Source organism: Anarrhichthys ocellatus, unplaced genomic scaffold (assembly GCF_004355925.1).
Source record: "Anarrhichthys ocellatus isolate YVR2014 unplaced genomic scaffold, GSC_Weel_1.0 scaffold42, whole genome shotgun sequence".
NCBI classification, from domain to species: Eukaryota; Metazoa; Chordata; class Actinopteri; order Perciformes; family Anarhichadidae; genus Anarrhichthys; species Anarrhichthys ocellatus.
The window spans coordinates 3,194,927-3,200,022 of NW_022280072.1; positions in this window are offsets into that span (position 1 = coordinate 3,194,927).

Consider the following 5,096-nt stretch of genomic DNA (forward strand, 5'->3'; position numbering starts at 1 on the left):
ATCTAAAGGCTACTACACGCATCAAGAGGCGTCTAGATATCAAAGCAAGATCGCCACCTCTTGACTCTTCTTCTAGTAGTGACAGTGAGGAAGAAAAAACAAACCCCACAAAGAAAGAGAGGCCAGGGGTGGTGGGAGTTGCAGGGTGGCCATTTCAAGAAACAGTAAGTCATGATCCACAAACACATTGGCCTGTCCTAGATCTAGAGCAAATTACTTGTGTCAAGAGGCGTCTAGACTTCAAAGCCCCATCACCACCTCTTGATTCATTATTAAGTGGTGGGAGTACAAACCATACAGTGGAAGCTATCAAAATTTGTTCCCGTCACTCATCAAGCAGCTCAGATGAGCAAGAGGAGGGGGTGAAAGATTTAAGATACCCTCAAACAACAGAACCAGAGACAAGATGGCCTGGACTGGACCTCAGCAGTGCCTTCCATGTCAAAAGGCGCCTGGATATCAAGGCACGTTCACCTCCACCCGAGTCCTCTTCCAGCAGTGATCATGAGAGTGAAGGTGGGATTACAAATCTACCTATGAAAGTGGAGAAGGACAGAACTGATGTAGGGATTACAGGTTATCAACCAGGACGAGGGTTGTCTGGCATTAAAGTGAGTGTCCCCCTTGTCAAGAAACGTTTGAATATCAAAGGACCATCTCAACCAACGGACTCCTGCTCTTCCAGCAGTGACAATGAAAGCAAACTTTCAAGCCACACAGTAAAACATGAGAGGGACAAAGGATATGTGGGAATCACAGATCATGAGCATCAGACAAAGTTGCATAAGCTGAGTCCGGGTGTCCCCTACATCAACAGACGTCTGGATTTCAAAGCACCATCACCACAACCAGATCCGGAGCTTAGTAATGCGTCTCCAGGCTCTCGACAATCCAAATTAAACTCTTCCGGAAGTGACAGGGAAGATGAGTACGCTAAACTAGGATTGGGAGTATCTGCCATATCAAAGGCCACTGAAAAGGACTTCATTAGATTGCCAAAGACCCCAGTGTTAAACACGTCTCGCAGTCCAAAGACAGACCACAATATAAAATTAGAAAAGTATACAGGTATTAAAGATGAAGTGGGGGACAAAACAAGTGGCAACATCAGCACAACACCAGAGATAAACCCAGAACTTCAGTCACGTTGGGGCACGATGAACCTGGGTATCTCCCGTTTCAGAAAGAGACTTGAAATCACATCGCAAACACATGAACCACCAAATCTGCCCTCCTCACCTCCACCTGACTCCCGCTCTTCTTCCAGCAGTGAGACTGGGAGTAAAAGCAGCAGAACAAGCCGAAAGAAAAGGGGAGTTAGAATGCAAGGAAAAATACAGACAGAATCATCTTTAACCCCGGAAACCATACCAGTGAATGTTTCTCTCAGTTTGAAGGGTCGAGGTGACAACACTGGCGACTCAGAGGTTACAGAGAGATTAAGAAAAGACTATAGCCGACCCACAACTGAGGGAAAGCCAGATACTACGTTGACTGGTTTTGGTATTCCACATTTAAGGAGGTACCTGGATATCAAGGTGAATGAAAAGGCTCCTGCTACAACACCATTACAGCAACTGCCTGATTCCTCCTTCTCTAGCAGTGAGAATGAAGATGCATCAACAAAACCTGCAGGTGAAAGATGGAGGAAAGAAGCATCCCAGAATCATACCTCTTTGTATGTGGCCCACACTGTCAATATCAAACTGGATCAGAGCCAAACGGAGTTGGTTCAGAGGGAGGCCAACGCAGACCTCAAAAGCCAAACTGACTCAGCGTGGCCTCATTTGAGTCTCACCAATATCCCCCATGTTAGGAGGGCTTTGGATATCAGAACACGGAGGGAATCATCCTCCAGCAGTAGTGAGGAGGAGATGATAGGCCTCAGTGTTCTTGACCTGAGCCTCGGTGTCCCGCGTGTTAAGAGGCGTCTGGATGTCAAGGGACCACTACCAAGTAATTCATCACCTTCCTGCAGCGAGAGCGAAAACGAGGTGATGGGATACACCGCAAACCAAAGCAGACCTGCATCAAACATGTCAGACAATGACTCTCTAATCACTTATAAGCGTGTAATTATCAAAACGTCATCGCTACCAAGTTATTCTTTCTCCCACAGTGGCGAGGGTCAAACTACAGACCACACAAAGCAAAGACATATGGGGACTGAAGGTGGTGCACAAGAAGGTCCATCCTTTGCCCCAAAGAGAGTTCCCAGTATGAGCTTTGATTTGGTGAAGAGAAGGACCGAGCAGCCCAGACGCACCACAGGTATGGACGTGCCACCCGAGATACGGTGGACCGGCGTCGGTCGTCAGCTGTCTGACTTTTCCATCCCGAGTCCGAGGAGACACCTGGATGTCGGCTTATCGTCTCCACCTGCAGAGCCACAACTCCCCCCACCTGACTCCTCCAACTCCTCCAGTAGTGAAAGTGATGATAACACAGAACAAGACATAGGGAGAGCAGAAGTGCCACTGATGCAGAAACACTCATCTCTTGGTGCCCATAGTGTTTCTCTTGACAAGTTTGACACATTGAAGGCTGCATGCGAGGCCAGGAATGAAAGGAAAGGCCTTGGTGCCCTAAAAGCCATGTCATCGGAGAGACTCAAGTGGGACACGACGGATGAAAATCTAGCCAAGAGTGCATCTCCTCTATTTGAGGACTATGGTCCAAAAGGTGACACCAGGTTTGACTTTCGCAAGTCTGAGGTCAGGTCATCAACTTTAAGCGTTACAGATCTGTCGTACGGTATTCCCCGCTACAGGAGGCACGACATTGGAGGTACTGGACCACCGCAGGGGGCTCCGCCTCCTATTCCTGAACACCACCACCATACGAGGCCGTAGGGCTGACATGGAGGTCTCCACAGAGCAGCAACACGGAGGAAGCCGTCCGTTCCGCAGTTACGCCACAAAACCTGGCAGTATATTCTGATTTCTCAAACGAGAAAATTAGTGAAGTTTGATTTTAAAAAGTCAGGCATCCAAAACACTTTTCTAAGTGATTGGCAATGTTTAATCTTAAATTGAATAACAACTATTGTGAATTACATTCTATTATACAAGTGTTACGCTGGTAATGAAATGGAAATACTAATAATTTATTGTGTGGAACTGTTGAAGGCACCATTTTATCTTTCTGATTTGCCTCATTTCTGTAAATTACTTTAAAAAAAATCATCCATCACAAAGACGTCTCCCTGTGATCGATTTTGCAACAAAAATCAATGTCAATTTAATGTTCTTGTATTATTAATACACCTTAATAAAACCAGATCTCTGAACGATAGAGCTTTCATTTGTGGGAATAAGTGCATCTAAAAAGAACGATGGGTACTTTGTACTTTGTTATGGAAAAACTTAACTTAAGAACCCAAATAAAAGCCAGTAAGTTAATAAACCCTTTTATTTATGTATATAGACATTAGGTTATAGTGAAAACAGACATATAGACACTTACATAGTTTACATACATATATACAGTTGGGACAAGGGTGTTCATCCTCCTGCATTGTCATGGGAGAAATACTAAAACATTGATCTCTACACAGTATTTGGTAAGAAAACCAACAACTATCTTGAGACGTGACGCTGATGATTCGCATGGTTAACGACATCAGAGGCGTTCAAACTGTTTCAGCTGCAGTTTCACTGGATTTCATCTTCACAGCAAAATTTTCAATGTGTGTTTTTATGCGTATCATGTAAATAAAAAATAAATTAAATTAGATCCCGGCTGCAGCCACCTGAAGCCGTGTGAGGATGCGTTAAGATGGGCTGAATGCAGGAGGGAACTCCTGCTCCACCGTGAGGTTACAGGTGTGTTCCAGGTCTCAATAGACACAATCATGTCGTTCATCAGAATTAAGAGAACATGATCGTGATTATTAAAAATCAAGCACAAAACTCTTGTACAAAAACAAAAAACGCATCTGAAAAGAAAATTAAAAGAATCTCATCCATTCACGAAAGGCTCTGTCGGAGCATGCATGCAAATATTAAATCTCGACGATTCAGCATCACACCACAGCCAAAGACAAAGAATTTATACATTTGTTACGAGAACATTATACGAGGCAAAAAAAAAAATGGCGTAGCATCGTCACGCAGTTCCAAACCGATTTAGATCCCAACGAAAGCAAACCTACCTTTCTACTCAAGCCTTTAAGGACCTCGTCCTGAGAAGGTTCACCGGTCTTCCACTGTATTATTATTATTAATAACACTGTCGGGGGGGGGTGGGGAGAGATGCTACTAGTAAGAAACTATCAGTGGACTAAAGGAGGACAAAACAGATGCCACGTATTGAGACAACATGGACACCAACAAGCTCTAAATCGACTCATTACACAGCCCAAAGTCTGAATTCATCCTGAAATAATCCCTGACCACTTCAGTGTGTCTGTGTATATATATATATACATATATATATATATATATATATACACACACACACACACATTTGGGTTTGTGTGTGGGACACACAAAGTGACTTCCATGTTTCGAGGCACAATAATACTCTTACCTACACAACGTAGACGCACGAATCGGTCGTCAGGGCCGATGAGCGCGAGTGGCTCACCGCTGTACTGTGATAAGAGTTAGTAAGCAGCAATGCTGATTTGTTTGGTGTTATGAGGTCTGGAGGGGGGGGGGGGGGGGGGGTTGGAAAAATGTTAGCATTAGCTGGAGCAGAAACAGTAGGAAGAAACAAAGAAAAAAAAAAAAGCTGAAGGGGAAGAAAATGAAACGAATCACTGGCACGAATTAAAAGTAAACAGCACAGGCAACCAGAAAACCTGCGATCAACCGCTTTTTGACACAGTGTGCTTCTTGAAGAACTTAAACGACCAACAATAGTTCGAGCCATTTGTCCAGAAAAAAAAAAAAAAAATCCAAGTCCACCATTCATATTATTTAAAATGTGCCCAGAGTCAAAGTGACCCCCCCGTTTTAAAACTCGGACACAAATGCATGAATGTTTTTTTTTTTTTTTCTTCTGTGAAGACAAGCGGGGTGAGGATTGGTTCTCTCTCTCTCTCCCCACACACACACACACACACACACACACACACACACACACACACACAC